The sequence below is a fragment of the Dasypus novemcinctus genome, chromosome 14 (assembly GCF_030445035.2).
Source record: "Dasypus novemcinctus isolate mDasNov1 chromosome 14, mDasNov1.1.hap2, whole genome shotgun sequence".
NCBI lineage: Eukaryota > Metazoa > Chordata > Mammalia > Cingulata > Dasypodidae > Dasypus > Dasypus novemcinctus.
In genome coordinates this window covers 67,448,986-67,468,748 of record NC_080686.1, presented here as the reverse complement: position 1 = coordinate 67,468,748, position 19,763 = coordinate 67,448,986, and the positions used below count along the sequence as shown (strand labels likewise).

General features: G+C 41.4%; 1 protein-coding gene across 2 annotated transcripts in view; it reads left to right on the top strand.

Annotated features, from left to right (window-relative positions):
* Nucleotides 1–19,763, top strand: part of DPYS (dihydropyrimidinase) — a 110,136-nt gene that overhangs the window by 67,229 nt on the left and 23,144 nt on the right. The gene's annotated exons all lie outside the window — the stretch shown is intronic.

The following is a 19,763-nucleotide window of genomic DNA, read 5'->3' as shown; positions in this document are numbered from 1 at the left end:
GGCTGAATAGTATTCCATCCCATGTATTATCATAAATTTTACCTATTTATCTGTAGATGGACCTATGGGCTGTTCTACCCATTGGCTATCATGAATAGTGCTGCTATGAACATTCATGTACATGTCTTTATTTGGGTATCTATTTTTAATTATTTTGTGTATATACCTAGGAGTGGAGTTACTGGATCATGTAGTAATTCTGTGTTTGACTTTTTGAGGCCAAGCCATTTCACATTCCCGCCAAATGCACAATTTCTCTACATCCTCACCAATCCCCTTCACTTTTGAGTTTGGGGAGAATTTAAGTTGTTAAGCAGAGCTCTTAGAAGAGATGAAGCTAAAAGAGAATTGGCTTCACGTGCTCCCTCATTCCTGTATAAACTGAGGCACTGATGGAAGGGTCAGGGAAGAAGTCGTTAAGGTGGGGTGAGAGACTGGCAGGTTCAGGCATCTGGAGGGAGTGGGAAGGTGAGGGGGTGGTAGGCTGCCTCTCTCCAGTGTTAATTTTGTTTATTACAAATGGAGATAATTTTAATGAGAGCCCACCCTAATGGGGAAGCATTATTTAGCCAAATGAATAACTGTGTAGCTATGGATTTTTTTCTTGCCAAAAAAACCCACAAACTTTCATCTACCCAATTTTAATATTAGCTGCCGGCTGGAGATGGTCAGGCCTTCCTTCTGATCACATCTTTAGTAGCTGGCCCAAATTTTCTGATGACATTTCCTTCAAGGGTTTTTAGCAAAAACAGCAGCCCAGCAGACACTCACATTTCTCTCCAGATCCTGAAGGGGGCGCCCACAGCTCACACTGCACTTGGTGGCTCCAACCAGGCCATTGGAACTGCTGGTTATACAAGAGCAAGCCAGCCTCTGGAAACAGATTCATTTGCAACCCTTTCATGGTGCATAGCTGTTTGGGGTCTATTTTTATTCTTGTTACTTATTAATGGCATGTAGAAGTAAGCATGCTTGCAGCGCAATCTCTCACCTTAATAATGGTCTGCATTAAAGTTAGCGAGGGAGACTGGGGAAAAGAAAAGCAGCTCAGCTGCAAAAAAGTCTCATGATTCCAGGGTGAAGAATTTGACATGTGATGATGGATGGTGAGAGAGAATTGGGAGTGGGAGTCTGTAGGGAAGGTTTGGAGATTCTGATGTAAAATTACTTACCATATTACCAGCCTGTAAAAAGTCCCTGCAAAAATCAGCCGCAGTAACTCTTCTGTGTCATTGCTCAATAAGAACTGTATTTGGTACAAACTGTATTTGGTACATATGGGGCATTCACCTTTTCCAGAAGTAAAAAGACTGCTGTGTTCAGCCTGATGGCTCACTGAGCCAGTGTCTATTGCTTGTGACAGAGCATGTCCTGATTGGGTCAAAGCTTCAAATATAAGGACATTTCCTACCTAATGTTTGATCCATTTCTGTAGACTATCTTGGTGCTGAGAGTAGGGGGTGATGGGGGGAATTGGCAGTATGCTTTTCATTCACTGTGCAAGGGTCCTTTCATAGATACAGCCAAGGCGGAGACGTGTCAAATCTGGTGACTCGTTAAAAATCTTATTAGAGAGAATAGCATGTAAGTTATTTGCCAGCCCAGAGCAGCAGCAGTAACTTACGTTCTGGCAATTTCAGACTATGCTATGAACTTCAGTTCTTCGGTATTCATTAAATAGCACTTAGTTACTATGGTAACTTCCTTTTCAGTATTTATGAGCTACAGGACATCTCACAGAATCTCAAGCACACAGCTAACACATGGATTGCACTGGAGCATTTCATGAAAACTTCTAGCTGGAATGTATTTTGCAGAGCAGGAATATTTTGCTCATCGTAATTTTTGTTTATTTTTTTGCTCAGTTATATCTAGCTTTGACCTTGAATAGTCCATTCTTTTTTATTTTATTTTTAAAGAAGCTTTAACTTACGTAAACGTTACATAAAACGTATGGGGGGTTCCTATATGTCCCACCCCTACCCCCTCCCACATATTCCCACATTTACAACATCTTTCCTTACTATAGTACATTTGTTACAATTGATGAGCACATATTGAAGCATAGCTACTAACTGTGGGCTGTAGTTTACACTATAGTTTACACCCTGCCCTGAACAATTTTACAGGTTATGACAAAATGTACCCATACAATGTCATGCAGTACAATTCCGATATCCCGAAAATACCCCCATGTTACACCTGTTCTTTCCTCTCCCTCCCTCAGAACCTCTTGAATAGATCATTCTTGAAGGCATTGTGCCTTCTTTCCTGTTTACTTTATTTCTCTTTCTCACTGACTGGAGAGATGACTTTAAGTTTATGCTCGTGAAGAGTAATGGCTTGCAGCTTATGAATGTGCCCCTCTGGGTTCTAGAGGGGGCCTCCTTGTGTGTGAAATAAAGCAGGAGAAGAATGTCTTTCATTCTTGGAAAGTGGGGATCTGAGTGAGATGTGGGGGCAAAAGAAGAAAGAAGGAATAAGATGTCTTGGCAAATAGTGATAGTGGCTTCCTACAGTTATAATTTAGACTCAACCATTGTTTCATAGAAAATACTGAGGAATTTTCCCTTGAGGTTTCAGAGTTTGTATCACCTGACCAGTCCGTACACTGCAGTCCTCCTCAAAAGAAGCACATGCACACCCACTCACACCCATTCACACACATGCATGTATGCACATCGACACAACAGCCTGTGATTCGTCTTAAAATTTTGTCAGCGTGAGGACTCTGCTTTAACGCCTGCTTCTAAGAGTCTTTTTGACTAACACCTCCACAGTCTCCAAACCCACAACCATCCTAGAGCACATTGTGTGTGTTGGCGGGGACGGGACATAGGTGTGAGGGTGGAAATGAAGAGGGTTTATGCCATCATTTTTCGGTTTTGTCTTGCTTAAATTCATGAAGGCAGCACAGCCTCAAGGCCACTCCTCAGGGTTGCCCAGGAGGCACTTTTGCACAGCTCAAGGAGGGCCCTTTACAGAGCAGTTATCAAGATGTGTATAGTAATTGCAACCATATTCTGGCAGATGATTGCAAAGACTCTTTAGGAATTAGTGTCTTTTCCAATCCACACAAAATCCAACTGTCCCAGGTCCCCCTGGAGGAGAGAGCAGCACCATAGCGTAAAGAGGAAGGCCTTTGGGTTAAATTCCTACTTTGCCACTTACCAGCTGGGTGTGATTTGGGGGACATTATTTAAATTTTGCAATTTTCAGTTTCTTTATTTATAAAATGAGGATGATGAAATTTGTTTTGTAGCATGGTGGTTCCTTTTAAGAAAATATACATAAAATGCTCAGTACATAATGTTTAACAGTACTTGGATGCAGTAGGGATCCGTTAGTAGCAGTAGGGGTCGGTTAGTAGCAGGAGGTGGTCAGTTAGTAGCAGGAGATGGCCTATTTCTTAATCAATGGGAGCTATTATTAGCTGTAGTTGTGATTCAGAAGTCCTTGCAACAATGACATATTCAGACGTAACCTAAAGGTTCTAGAATGATATTTTCATATAAAAAGTCCATTCCCCACATTTCTTGAATACCTGAAAGTTTCACCAAGAATAACTAAAATTGAAAAGATTGGATGTATTATATTGGCTAAGATAATCTGATTAAACCAGAATTCTTAAATGCCCTCATAACTGACACCTTTAAAAAACAATCTGCAGTAAAACTGTTCAAACAAACCACCCAAGATTCATTTTGTGACCTTCAGAAAACATTTGCTTAAAAAAAAAGTTTGGACTATGCATGAAAAAGGCTAGCTTTGCTGTTTACATATGGGTAAAATTTTAACCACTATTTATTCCAGGTTATTTATTTAAACATGTTCTTATTCAACTGAACCTTTCAAGTGAACTAGAAATGATTTCTGGGGACTTTACTACTAATAGCAGCTATTTTTTATTCAAATTATAAAAGAAAAGCAGCTTAGGAATGGATCACAGCAACCCATTCTATCATTGATCATTTGCCTTTGCCAGAAGTAAGCACAGTTTATTTTAAGCATTAGGAATTGAACAATAGATAAGCACCAAGGGGCGGTTGTTATGTGAAAAGCACAGACTTTTCCAATTAAGCACTTGCTGTATTTTTCTGCTTAGTACTTTTCAGTACCTGGTATATATTATATATTTTTCTGTCTTTGGCATTTTCCTGTCTTATTCACAGCTGTATCCCTAGGTTTCAGAACAGTTTAAGGTACATATAAGAGCTCAATAATTATATGTTGGATGAATAAGTCAGATACTAGTGGTTTTAGCTAGTGAACAAATATGTGATTTTTAAAATTTAGTTGGGCTTTGTTTATCTGCTCCTGGAACTGGTTTGAGATCTGTGTTTAAAATTTTTCCCTTTCAGTTAAAAAGATAATTCTCTGGCACTTCTCTCCTTTCCTTCCCTAAGCAGGGTTTAACGAAGAAGATGCATTTCAGAGTCAGTGGCCAGTTAACATCAGACCTGGCCATCACTGTGACTTAAGTCAGGTTAGAGCCTCGTACCGCTCAAACAGCTCAGATTTTTGCCCTCAGACTGACCCCTATTCTGAACAGGCCTCTTAAAAACATGGGCCAGTGGTCATGAGGAAATAGAGGAACAGAGTGAATATAGCTCAAAGGAAAGTTAACCTCAGTGCCTGAAAGGAATCCCAGCATCGTTATCTTTTAATGCACAGGAAAGAGCTATGGCTTCCTACAGAGGCCTTTGGAGCAGCATCAGGAAAAATGCAGCCCTTTCCTTTGGAAGAGAATCACATTGAAAGCATCCTGGAGGCAGTGAGCAACCAGGGTAGGGCAGGCTTTTTAAATGGCCAAAATAAAACTCCATAACACTTATTTTAAACTTTTATACCTTTTATTTAGAGCAGAGATTCTCAAAGTATGGTCCCTGGACCAGCAACATCGGGGTCATCTGGGAATGTATTAGAAATACAAATTATCAGACTCAACTCCACACCTGCTGCATCAGCAATCTGTTTCCACAAGCCCTCCAGCTGATTCTGCTGCACTCTCAAGTTTGAGAAGCACTGGTTTAGAATCATAGAGTTGGGTGAAACTTCGGAACACGTAAAGTTCAAGCAACTCTCCACAACAGAGTTCTCCATATCCCTGCTTGATAACAGCTAGTTTTAGAGAACTTGCCACCTAACCAAATAGTGCAGTCCATTCTGGGGTTACAGAAATTGTTCAGATGTTCTTCCTTTGGCAGAATTATAAATGACCCTCTTCCAGCTCTTAACCTGTTTGGCCCCTACAGCTATACAGAATATATCTACTCTCTCAAATGGCAGTCCTTCCATTCATTTCTTAACTCACAAACATTTGAAGAAAGCTACTGGTCCCCTTACCATCACCAAGATGAGCATTCCCAGATCCCTCAATTTGTCCTTAGGTCCACAATTAGCAGAATTCCCATGTTCTGAGCACCCTATTGCTTACCTGCTTCTGAACACACGCCCATTCCCCACTAACGTGTGGGCCACAGAACTGGACATGGTTCTCATTGACAAACCAGCAGGCCAAATAATTGTCTGGAGTGAGGGTCAGCTGTAAAGACTCCATGGAAGATGGGGTTGCGTTTGAGAAAGGTGGCTGGCTTTGAACCAACCTGATCCTTAAAGGACGAATAGGTCTGGACAAGAGGACAGGGGTCTCTGAAGCCATTGAATGGGAGAAGTCATGGGTAAATGAGACAAAATGGGAAAGATACGTTTAAGGAGCAATAAAGAAATTGTTATGTTAGTGCAGGAAAATGTGAGGCTGATTCATTCTACACTAAACATAGAACTTTGCATTTTTCAATTACATTTTATTAAGATGTACCCTATGAAATTGCCCTTTTGGTAGATCAAAAAACAGTGAAATATGGGCAACTGCCTGAGGTTCTAATATTGTATCACATTCATTCATTCAGTAATTTAAAAATTTAGATTGGATCTTCTCCTCTTTGATGTTTATTTTATTATGATAAAGATGACAGTAAATGGTTGTTTTTCTTTCCCACACTTTTAAGTCCCCTTGAGTCAATTAAAATGTTCATACTTTAAAAAATGCAATATTTAATATAAACAAGAGATAAAAAGAATAATGCAGTTAAAATTTGTGTAGTAACCTCCTAATTTAAGAACTAACACATGATAAGACCTCCTCCCAGCCCCATCTCCTTCCTTCCCCACAACCGCTTCCCCAGATTTGGGGTTCATTACTCCCATATATTTCTTTTTGTTTGTATTATCTATGGATGCATTCCCCAGCTATATGGAATTGTACTGTACAATACAGATTACAGTGAAACTTTTCCAATGTTATGTTTATGGGACTTAGTCATGTTGAAATGTGTGGATTTGTTTCATTATTTTTCACTGCTACATGGTATTCTATTTTATGACTATACCTCAATTTATTATGCATTCCTTTGCTCCTGGACATTTAGGTTGTTTCCAGTTTTCACTATTTCAAACACTGTGAACATCTTTGTTTACATGTGTGAGAGTTTCTCTAGGGCATCCATCTAGTCCTTGATTTGTTTTAAATGAATTGCTGTCAAATTTTTCCCAACAGAAACATAAAATTGTTTTTTAAATTATATGCAGAACTTTTCATTTGTCCCTATTACATTTTACCTTGTTTCACATTTGTTTACTCAGTAATTAAAAATTGTATATATGTAAGGCACCATGGTAGGCAGCTCAGGACCAAAGTGAATAAGACATCATCCAAGTGTGTGCCCAGTGTGGCAAAGGCAAGGTGGCTAATGGTGTGGAAGCTTTTGCTTACTCCTCCAGACGTTGGTTTTTGAATTATGATTCTGACATCCCATGTATTGGCTCTTGCTTCCAAAGTCAGCCTGCCACTCTGAAGACTCTCTGGCCAGATCAGCTAAAAGAGGACTGCAGCTACACAACCTGCTGGCTCAGTGACCACAGCAGAGGGGCTGAAATATGTGTGTGTGCGGGGGGGGTGGAAGTGGAATTAGACAGCCTGGTTTCAGGACCCCTTCTCTTCCTCTAAGGTGACACAGCCAAATGTTCATCTTCAGACCTGGGTCTATACCCTACTACTCTTTGAAATGTAGAATTTTGGCATCTCCCCATCTACCCACATAAGACATGTGCAAGCAGACATATAACTGGGGACTCTGGTTATAGCCACACTTTTTTTGCACAAACATAAATGTTGGCCTTTGATTTCCTGTCCCATTGCATACAAAAGAGATTAAACAATGTGTGTGTGTGTGTATACAATTTATAGAACCCAAGAGACAGTTCTCAGCTTTACATTTTTATGTTTGGGAAGAATAAATTTGTTTTTACTTCTGAAGTATCAGTGATAGTCTATACCAAGCTTTTGTGTTCAGTGATCATCCTTGTTAGTCATTCCTAATGTAATTATTTCACAAAATTATTTTTTATTGTTGATTTTTACTAATGCTCACAGTTTCAAAAACTATGAAACTGCCAACATCTTCACTGCCTTTAATATGTTCTCCATCTTTCTGGGCAAAGCATATTCTTTTTTGGCCCTAGCAAGGAGCCTTTTGGGCCATTAGGCACCTGAATTTGAACCCTGGAGTGAGCGGTGGATTGGGGAAGCAGTGAGCTGATAGGGTTGAGAGTGCCGCCTGGGAATCCACAGTCAGCGTCCCCTGCCTGGGTCCCAGGGCAACTGGTCGCACACCCTGTCCTGGGTTGCAAGTGTGCGCAGGCCAGCATGTGGAAGGGTCCCTGCACATTCACTAGCGCTCATGGAGGGTACTTCCCAATACGTCCTGCTGGCAGTGGGGCTTCTTTGGATAGCAGGGGGCAGCTAATTTTTGAGAGCTCCCACGTGGCACCCTCCCTAAAGGAGCTACTGTGTGCAAAGCAAAGAGAGCTTGGGAAGGAGTCAGGGAACATTAGGTTTATTTTGCAGCTGTAGCTGGAGTCACATTAAACCTACTGTCTAATTTCCTTTGTCTAACTTGATTTCTGTTTGGCCAGGAGGCAAATGGATCAATATTGTTTTTATGCTGAGATTATATTGCCTGAAGGAAATTTTCCATGCATTCACGGTGCCTGCCTTCAGCCATGAGATGGGGGCTGCAAGCTTTCTGGGCAATGAAGGGCCTCCCCAGACCACCAGTGTGCCATCTGCACTGACCCCCTCCCCCGCGCCTGTGCAGGAGCGGCCAGAGGGACCGCAGCTCAGAACTTGGACTGACACGGTGGATTGTGCACCTGATTCTTCCGGCTACATTCTCATGTATTATAGATAGCTTCGTTTCATTTTTTTTTTTTTCCTGTAAAGCTCTTTTTCCTCTACTTTGCTTCAACATCTTCTTCTATTTTTGGAATGCTCTCTGCTGTCTCAAAAAAAATTGTAAAGGTGGTTTCTTTTTACATTTGTTACATTTTCTTCCTCTCTTTTTCTCGCCACAGTGATTCTGCCCTCTTCTCATCATCGGGGGTGGGGGGGGTAGGAGGGGGAAGGGGAGAGTGAGGGAAGATGTTCATACTTTGCTTTCAATTCTATGCTACCAGTCATTTAAGGAAAGCAAAGATTCTGGAGGCAGAATATTGAGAAGGCAACATACCCATAAGAAAAAAAAGAATTGGAACATTTATTTGTGGGAAAAGGTCGCAGAATTCCTAACATGGTAGAAAAAAGAAGACGTTCATCAGTCATGGGTACACAAATATTTTTTGCATGCTCACCAGATAGAAGAAATGTCTAAGAAATTACTGAGTGCTGTAGGGGATATAAATAAAAGATGTAACACGGGCCATCAGAGAGGTTAACTTCTGGCTGGACAGATAGGAAGTACACATGGGAAAGGATAAATAACTCTAGGAAAGAAAAATGGGAGTTCAAAACATGAGTACAAGATATGGGGAAAGCCCCCTGGGCTTGACTCCTTACAAACCAGCAGGCCAAATAATTGTCTGGAGTTGGAGTCAGCTGTAAAGACTTCACAGAAGATGGGGTTGCGTTTGAGAAAGGTGGCTGGCTTTGAACCAACCTGATTCTTAAAGGATGAATAGGCTCTGGACAAGTGGACAGAGGTCTCTGAAGCTATTGGATGGGAGAAATCATGGGTAAATGAGACAAAATGGGAAAGATACGTTTAAAGAGCAATAAGGAAATTGGAGAGGCTAAAGTGAAGGGTCAGGATGGCAAGCAGTTTGAGATAAAATTAGTCCTGACTAGAATGCCAACAGCTTTGACTGGGCATGGAGGATGTTGGGTTAGGCAGCATGAACTATTGAAAGTCTTTGGGTGAGGGTTTGAGTTCATCTGAATCTGTGTTTCCCATTCTTTACATGACACAAGTTGAAAATGACATTATTTTTAAACTATAATATTAAGGAGAAGATTTGAAGACTAGAAGGAGCATGTAGGGTAACCAACTTATTCTAGTTTGCCTGAAATTTTCCCAGTTTTAGCACTGAAAATGCTATGTAATGGAAACCCTCAGCCTAAGTCTAAATCAGGATTCTGTCATCCTACGAGTATTCTTCTAACCAAAGGTGATGAGTCTGAAAGCTCTTCCTCCGTCCGGCCACCCTAAGGTCTGAGAGTTCCAATCTAGTGTCTGGGCTCATCACTTGGGAAACACTGATTAATAGTATTTTAGGGTGATGAGCATGTAGGATGGATTGCAGTCAGGGAGAATGGTCAGGAGGCTTTTGTCAAATCTGGCTTGAGAGGATAACAATTCAGACAAGTTTATAGATCAAAAAATTTTTTAAAAAGAAAAAAGGAATTGATTTAATAGATTTTTCTTGGAGGAAAAATCCTCCCTGACAACTTGGTGAAAGATTGGAAATGGAGTGAGGCAGAGGAATCAGAAGTGACTTCAAAAGAACTGCAGCTCTAGTCCATCATTCGTTCCCCAATCCTGAGGATTCTGGGATAGTGATGCCCACTTTACCTCTAATTGAGAGGGAGCTTAGATCCCATGGGGCATATTGATTGGATTGTCTTACTTGCAGTTTCAGACTCTCTTTGTTCTTTGGGATGGTCCATCATCATCTCCTTGTTAGTTGTCCTGGGTGAGTCCAATGAACTGGAGAGTATGTGTTGCAACTCTGTTGAGATTAAGGGCCCAGCTGGCACATGGACAGCCTAAAGATTTAAGTTTCTTGGACATACACCTATCAATTCTAGTACTACCTATAGATTCAAATAGAAGGGGCAGAAGAGCCATGTGTAGAGAAACCACAACTGAGTTCCACTCTATCACACTGGGGAGCATAAATTCCAAAGTAAGGCCCACTGGCAAGGACAAAATTCCTGAGCCATCTACCCTGCCTGTAGAGTATGGGCAGGGCACTATTTGAGGTAGTATTTACTTTGACTGTCAATGAGATCCTGCTAAGACGTGCATAAGGTCTCAAAGTGAGACCTCCTCACTCTGAAGTCTCTTAGCCTTATAAACTCATTTGTCTTTACCCTTTCCCCCTTTTGGTGAAGGTCTTTTTCCAGTTTCATTGCTAGTTGGTGCTTGGTAGTAATCCCTCAGTGCAAGGGAGGCTCATCCCCGGGAGTCATGCCCCATGCTGGGGGCAAGGTAATGCATTTATATGCTGAGTTTGGCTTAGAGAGAGACCACATTGGAGCAACAGGAAGGCTCTCAGGAGGTAATTCTTAGGCAATATATAATACTAGGCTAAGTTTCAATTTCAAAAGCAAAGGTTCATAAGTACAGTCATCAATATCAAGAGCCCATCAGTGGTCCATCATCCTTTACTAGTCACTGCCCCTGTACTCAGGGGGATTCTTGCTGTCCCATTAGAGAATGGAGCAGAGCTCCCCAGGATGGAATTCAATATTCTTTTGGTTATTTTGTAAATCTCCACCCATCATGACAATGCCCTATGAACATACTTATATGCCTCCAGAGAGAGTAGACTTACTGGTATTCTACTATAGACTTATTGTGATTCTAACAATAGAAGAAATTTTATCATTGATGTGGAAGCAGTGGCCACTGGAGGTTCTGAGGGGAAGGAGAGGGAAAAAAAGTTGTAATATGGGACATTTTCAGGACTTGGGAATTGTCCTGAATGACATTGCAATGACAAATACAGGCCATTATGTATCTTGTCATAACTTACAAAATTGTGTGGAAGAGAATGTAAACTACAATGTAAACTGTAACCCATGCCTAATGGCAATGCTCCAAAGTGTGTTCATCAATTGTAACAAATGTACTACTCTAATGAAGGATGTTGTTAGTGTGAGAAAATGTGGGAGTAGGGCATATGGGAATCCCCTATTTTTTTAATGTAACAATTATGTAGTCTAAGTATCTTTTTTAAAAAAAAAACTTTAAAGTATATTTAAAAAAAAACAAAAAGAAAAACAACTGCATCTTTGTTCATTTATGAATCAAGCATCTATGAGTGCCAACTGAATGCCATGCAATATTCTCCAAATTGAGTGAAGTTTCTTACCCTAAAAGAACTTAGGATCTAATTGGACAGATAGAAACACCTCAAATAACTTAAATAACCATGGCATAAAGTAAAAGGTCAGGGTGTGTGGCCCACTGATTTAGATTTAGAGTAGCACTGTATAACTACATTCAAGTCCCAGCCATGCCAATACTAGCTGTGGGGCCTTGGGCAACTCACTCATCTTTCTGAGGTTCAGTTTCCCCCTCAGTAAAATGTAGACCTGTTAATAATAGTACCAACCTCCAGGGGAGGCTGGAGGAGATTATACCTTTATAATGTAGGATCTTAGGGGGGAAAATTTTAGCTAAATCAACAATAATCTAAAATTCAGTTTGTTTGAATAATCATAGTCATACCCCTGTTTGTACATGTCTTCTGCACACTTAGTTTGTAGTTGACCTGTCAGTGAGGCACAATTATAACTGCAATTTCGGTAGAATGCCCTTTAGATGTTACCTTGCACAAGGCAGTTAAGCATTTTTGGATGATTCCAGTATCTTTCGAATCCTTTAATGCAAAGGTGTTCTGCCTGACAGCTTGTAACAGCAGTGTCAGGGGAAGGTACAATATCATTTTTGTGCATTAAGTCTTTTCTGTAGGTTTCATAGTCATGGCTAACATTTACAGTTTTTAAAAAAACATTTTGTTATTTTAAATCCAAATTTCTGATTTTTTCTCCCCCCGTTCCCTGCCCCCGCCCCCCATCTGCTCTCTGTGTCCATTCACTGTGTGTTCTTCTGCATCCACTTGCATTATCAGGCAGCACTAGGAAACTGCATCTTTTTTTGTTGCATCATCTTGCTGCATCAGCTCTCCATGTGTGTGGCGCCACTCATGGGCAGGCTGTGCTTTTTTCACGTGGGGCAGCTCTCCTTGCAGGGCACACTCCTTGCATATGGGGCACCCCTACACGGGGGCACCCCTGCATGACATGGCACTCCTTGTGCCAAGCTGCACTGCATGTGGGCCAGCTTACCACATGGGTCAGGAGGCCCTGGGTATCAAACCCTGGGCCCTCCATATGGTAGGTGGACGCTCTTATCAGTAGAGCCATATCTGCTTCCCTGGAAGGATTCTTAAAAGCATAATTACTGTATTAAAGGGTATGCATATTTAAATGCACACAGAGAGCTCTTTACCAACTCATGGTTCCCTCTTCAGCTTTGGGTACAGTCTTTAATTTTCTTTGATTTTACCACTACTGTTACCTTACCACTATAAATTGCATAGTTTTGAGAACTAAGGAGGTTGAACAGGTTTTCATATGTGTGTTTGTCATTGGGTTTGTTGGGGTTTTTTTGTTTGTTTTTTTGAGAAATATCTGTTCATGCTCTTTGTTAATTTTTCTTTTGGCAACATAGTATTAATTGTATCTTTATTGTTATTCATATTTCTTGCAAACTCCCCAAGGTTCTTTTGAGGAATAAATGCTATAGCTATGGGAAAGTGTTTTATGTAAACTATAAAGCACTATATGCTTGTTCTATTAATGAAAAGTTTACTTTGTTCATTGAGATATTAGAACAACCTTTACACAGAACTTGCCAGTTCAGAAATGGGCACAGCTTGTGTGTGAGCTCCATGAGGGCAGGGATTTTTGTCTTTTTGTTCACTGCTACCTCCCCAGTGCCTAGAACAATGTTTGATGTGGGCAGGTAAACCTATGTTAAATGAATGAGTATATGATAAACCTACAGATAGATATTTTCTATAATGTGCCACCAAGATGACTTCAACCCTTAATTTTCTTTTTTGCCTCAAGCCAGAAGTGAATAGAATTTCATATTGCTGATCGGCCCAGAACTGTGAAATAGTCAGCTTATACTTCTGGGCTTATGATCCTTGTTCCTTGGCACCTATCTTTTTATGGTAACACGGTACTCCTAATGAGTAAATATACCTCACTTATTTAAGTGAGAACCTAGAGAAAAAGAGTTTAATGACCCAAACATGACTTTCTACAATATGAAAAAGATCCAAGTTTTTGTGTCACATACTAGCATTTCTAATTCCTAAATAAATGGCAAATCTATCAGGCTTTTCATGCCTCATTTATTGTTTCTGGCACGTACAAAGATAAATTGTACCCAGGGTCTAAAAGAAAACATGACAATGTGCCTTAGTATTGATTCATTGTTTGCCTATTTTTTTTTCAGGGGGTGGTTATTTTGGATAGAAAGTTATGCTGCTGAGTATAATCTTCTGCATCGACCTAAATTCAATTAACTGCAGGTGCCTGTTACAATCTTCTTAAGTTTGTCGTGTTTTTATCTCTAATTACTCTCCCTTGTGTTATCTTTTGCTTTTAAGGTGCCTTAACATTTCTGGAAGAAGAGAGAGTAAAAATTTCATGCAAATATGCCCTTAGCTCCATATTTGTGTTCATTTATAGTAAGAGGCCATCTATGATAGCTAAGCACTTCATATTCGAGTCACAGAGACTTTGCTCATCTTAGGTGATTGGCTCAGCTTCCTCAGTCTCAGTTTCTTCATTGTAAAATAGGTAAAAAATATCCTGCTTCCATAGGGTTATAGTGAGGATTGAATAAAGAAATGTATGACAAGCTCCTAGCATGGGCTTCATATATTAGCATGCAGTAAAAGAACATGCAACTGAATTCTACTATTTATTACCATTTTAGATGACCTTGGCCATGCCTTACAGTCACTGAAGGACTATTAGTAAACATAAGAAAATATCAAGGGTGAATGCTTTGTGGCAACAAAAGAATGAGGAAAGACAGATCTCTGCAAGAGACTGTCCTAAAGGCACCCACACAGGATGTATGAGTCAGGGTTCAATCAGAGAAACATAGAACCACTAGGAGAGATATAGAAGTATTAATAGAAGCACTGGGAGGTAATGTATATAAGGGATTTGACCTTCCACAATGATGGGAACTGGTTATGCAGTCTCTGTAAAGCTGTTGTCTTCACATCTGATGCTGGAACTTGAAGTCTACAGGCAGTCATTTGGGAAGGAAAGATGGATGTAAAGTGATGAGCAACAACAAGCTGGAAGCCCTATGGGGAGGGAGCCAGCCCTAGAGGGAGGGAATGAAACCCATGTCAGTTCTTGTGGCCTCTGACCTTCATGGTAAGGGTGTGTGCAGAGATGGGGCCTTTGGTCAAGGGGATAAACACACACACCTGGCCCAGGAACCAGAAGAGCTGATAGAGGATCTAGGGCTAGAGGATAGAGGATCATGGTTAACCAGTCTTAACCGTGGACTCCTTTGCCAGTCATGTAAAATGAATACTACTGTAATTTATTTGTTGCATACATTCGTAAGTGAAGTAAATGCTAGATTTCAGTTAGAGGTCAGAGAAAATAAAGATAATAAGTTGATTTTTTTCAATTCAAAGCTCACGGAAATCTTTCCATGGACGCCTTGGTGTCCATTGACCCCTTGTTAAGAACTCCTGATCTAAGGGGAGGTGGAGCAGCCCCAGCCTCGAGCCAGCCAATCAGTGAAAACGAGAGGGAGCTACTACACAGCTGCTGCTTTTCCACTCCCCTGTCACTTGCCAAAGTAGATCCCATTATCAACGTACATATCTGTTTTAAAGGTGAAGACACTGAGGTTCAGAGAGGTTAAGTCATTTGCCCCAAATAACACAGCTGGCAAGGGCAGAGCTGAGATTCAGAGCAAGCCTAATTGACCCCAGCATCTGGTTTCTTAAACAATGTAAAGTTAACTGCCTCCAAGAGGGGCAGGGAAGGATGGGGCGTCTAGAGCACCTATAGCACCTAAGTTAAGACTTGGTCTCTAGAGCCAGAACACTGGGATTTGCAGTCTGGCCTCTCCATTCACTGACATTGTAACCTGTTTCAGTGTCCTCATGTGTCAAAGGCGGATGACTGCACTGCCCATAGGCTGCTATGCAAGGTCAGTAAATTACCAGAGGTGAATTCTTTGCCGCAGTGCCTAGCACTTGAAGCCCTTCATGAAGCTTGGCTGGTATTACCCCCGACGGTTCAAGTCAGCGGATTTCTGGGTGTCTGGCTGAAGAGCTGTGGGCCTTCCTAGGGTGCCGTTGGCTTTCTCTGCCTCCCTTGTGGATGGATGACTTTGCCCTTAGCGGTGCTCTGTGGTGAAGCTGAGTCAGCGTCGCGGTCTGCGCTGCTGCGGCCTCTCAGCATTCACCTCCTCGGATTCCGAGCCCTTGTGCCTGGCCCGAGGCGAAGGTGATGTGTATTTACAGGGAGTACATTAGCCTCAGTGCCTCTGTGACCCACAGTGGGATCGAGCTTCCTGGAAGCAGGTTCTTTTGGGGTGGATCAAGCTCAAGTTAGACAACTTTATTGCTAATTGGGACTCAGGAGCTGTGCTTCTAGCTCTGACACAGTCTCCAAACTGCTCTATTTTAGGAGGGTCGATGAAACACTAGACTAGCACCATGGCTGAAATAGACGACTAGCTGTCACTGCGTTCTCACCCAGATGGAAAGCAGATCATTACTATGAAAATTCCAAGAGTCCTGGTAGTCTTTTTAATAAGGAAGGAACATAGGATGGTGGCTGCTGATGGCTGGGGTGTGGTGGGAGGAGGTCGGAGCCTGCCTGCATCTCATTTCTGACTCTGCCACTTACTGGGTGACTCAGGGCAAGGCATTCAATTTCTCTTCATCTCCATTTCCTTATCTTTTAACTACAGGTAATATGGATTGTTGAAAAACTAAATGAGACAATGTAGCTGAAAGTACCTGAAATATAGCAGACTCTTAAAGGACAGTGATGGTGCCTGGAGCTTATTGAGACAGTCATTGGGTCCCTCTGCCCTTCATCTTTGGTCACCTTTCTCGTGCTCCTTTGTGTTCTTTTTATTGTTTCAAGGCTCTTCATTACACTTCCTTCTTTTCTCTCACCTTTTCTCTTCTTCCCTGCCATCTTTTCTTGAGTAGCCCTCTTCCCTGACAGGATTTTCGGTCTTCCAGTCACTCCCTCAAGACTCTTGTTTATTCCCTACTGGAAGCATTAGAGTAGGGGGTCAGCAAACTCTTTTTGAAAAGGGTCAGATAGTAAATATTTTAGGCTTTGAGGGCCATAGAATCTCTGCAACCGCTATTCAACTCTGACACTGTAGTGCAAAAGCAGATGTTGGCAATATATAAATGAATGAGTATGGTTGTGTTTCAATAAAACTTTATTTATGAAAGCAGGCTGTGGGGCAGATTTGGCCTGTGGCCCATATTTTGCCAATCCCTGATGTAGAGTTTTGTAGATTAGAGACTCCTCTTATTGAACATCTAAGGTAAGTTCATCTGATGGACACTGTGGCAGTTTGAATTTGGTGAATTCCAAAAAGAGAAAGATGACATTTAAAAATGAATCTCTTCCTGTGGGTGTGATACCTTTTGATTGCATTAAATTTGGTTGGGGGTCACTTGATTAGATTACTTGATAAGATCACTTTAGGACTTTTGATTGAACTACATCAGTGAGGTGTGAGCCAGCTTGGGTCTCCACCTTCTGGCTGGTCTGATATAAAAGAAGACACAGTGAGAGCCAGACACAGACACAGATAAAGGAAGCTGTCGTTTTTGATTTGGCCATGCAAGAGAAAGGACAACAGTATCACCCACAGCTGAACTGCAAGGAGAGAAGCCCCGGAGAGGTTCAAAGAGGTGAGGCCCAGGGAGAGATGAGCCATATGCCTGATAGCTTACAGCTGAACTTGGGAAGAAAGCGGAGGTGCTGAGACTGAGAGAGGAGGCCCAGTAAGAGACAAGCCCTATGTCAGGTTTGCCTACAGCTGCAGAAAGGTGGCGACCTGGGCAGAGATCCGTGGTTATCTTGCTACACCACATGGCAGCTGACTCTGATGAGAAAGCACCTCTTATGGTGCCTTGAGTTGGACTTTTCATAACCTTGGAATTGTAAGCTTTTATCCCAAATAAATCCCCATTATAAAAGCCAACCCATTTCTGATAGTTCATATCAGCAGCCCTTCAACAAAACAGAAACCCTGCATCTCCAGGCCATACCGAGTCACTAAGGAAGCCTTTGGCTTCTTGAAGGCCTCAAGGGCTTTGACAGTTTTGACAGTTCTTGGTCAGTATTTCCCACAGCCCAGCCTTTAGAGACTGAATCAAGTAGTGATTGGAAAAGGTTACTGTGTTATTCACTGCTGCATAGGAGATTCTAAAGCAATTCCATGTGGGTGCTCGGATCATAAATGACTGCATCAGTTCAAAACTGATGGTTTTTTTACCATGGCAGAAATATGTAAGCATAGTGCTGCCCCATGCCCTTTGCATAGGTATTGACTTGATTGTCTGAGGCAGCCTCCAAAGAGCAGGTAGATCCTATACTGTGGTTAAAATGAGCAGCTTTTCATCCTTAAAGGGAAAGCTTTTTATCTCCCAGGGCAGACCTGAGTTCAAGATCTAGCCTTGCCAGTTGCTAGCTGTGTCCTAAGCAACTTAACCTCTTTCATCCTGTTTTCTCATCTCTAAAATAAGCTAGTAATAATAATATCACAGGCTTACTTTGAGGATTAAGTGAGATAATGCTTTTAAGGCCTAAGACAGTGCTCTCACAGAGCATGCTGTCCATAGATACTTGTTATAATTATTATAAGAACATGTTTTTGACAATTTGAGAGTTCTCAGTTTTAACTTGGAAATGGAATTAAGCAGTGTTGTGTTTGCCTTGTCACCTTCTCAGGAATGCTGGATATCAGGCCTTGTCTCTTAGGACTGCAGAGCCAGAAGTTCTCTCTGACTTTTGAAAGGAAACCTGCAGCCCATCTTTGTGGATTTCACCCATTTCTCTAGGATTATGGATTTCACAGTTATCTGGCCTGGTCACAGATTTGTCTTCTCTCTCTCTCTGTGGTGGTTTGAAGCTGTATGTACCCCCAGAAAGACACATTCTTAAAACTAATCCATTCTTGTGGGTTTCAACACATTGTAAGTAGGATCTTTTGATGAGGCTACTTCAATTAAGGTGTGATCCACCTCATTCAGGATGGATCCTCTTACTGGAGACAGAATGAAGACAGAAAGAGAGAGAAAGCCGTGGGAGCAAGAAACTGAAGTCAACAGAATTCCCAGGAGAGAAAGAAAGACCAGCATGTGCCTTGCCATGTGGCAGAGGAATCAAAGATTGCCAACCACTAGTCTTTGGGAAGCTTTAATGGTGCCTTGATTTGGGCATTCTCACAGCCTCAGACTGTAAGCTAATAAATATTCATTGTTTAAAGCCAACCCATTTTATAGTATCTGCTTCAAACTATATTTCATCTGTAGGATTTTATGCTTACAGATTCTTTTTATTCCCCTCAGTAGGGATGGGGGGGCAGGAAATAGGTCATCTTTCTCCTTTCAAAAAAGAGTGAAATTTAGCAGTCCTGCCAACTATGTCTGTTATACAATTTCTCTTTTCCTTTCCTTTAGTTAAGAGCCCTTCTGTCCTTTCTTTATATCCCACTCTTTTTTTTTTTTTTTTTTTTTTGCTTCCTAAAATGTGGACTTAAACTGAACATAATAATATGCACGTTGCCTAGTCTGAATTTTCTGGAAAGATATTGTATACATTTTACCTAGTGATTTCATATAAACAATTGACATCTTTTTCTGCCTAAGTTGCTGTCTAGCAATGTCATCTTGCCAAGGGCAAGGCAGCTTCCCAGGAAGGGTGACAATAAGAAAATAAGGACCAGGAAATGGGAAAGATGGCAACTGCTCAGCGACATTAAGATCACATCAGGTGGCTCAGACTCAGGGTGTGCCTAGAACGATGCTTTGCATTTAGTGGACAATTGAAAAATACTTAATTGACTGAAAACAGGACTCTGCCCCCCCAAAAGAACTGAGGAATTCAAAGATTGAGAGGTTTGAAAGGAGGCTGCGCTAGAGTCAGCCTGGTTATCTAGCCCTTGTGATAAAATGGCAGGAGAGCTGGCTGACAAGTAGGACCATGATGCAACGAGTAAGGAAGCTCGTTTCCTTCCAGGCTTTCTATATCATTCTCAGCTCTCTTCCCAAGGTCAGCTATAAGCTATCAGACAAATGGCTTATCTCTCCCTGGGGCCTTAGCTGTTTGAGCCTTCTTTTTTCTATCACATGGCAGAATCAGAGTAACAAAGTTCTTTCCTCTTCTCAGTGTGTCTTCTTGAGTGAGTGTCCGTTTATATCGGCCAACTAAGGGGTGTGACTCAACCTGAGTCACACCTTATTGACATGATTGAATCAAAGCTCTAACCTTAACAGGTAATTTAACCAAAGGCCCCTCAACTTAATCCAATATAATCAAAGTGTATCACACCCAAAAGAATAGATTAGTTTACTAACATAATATTTCTCTTTTTGGGATTCATAAA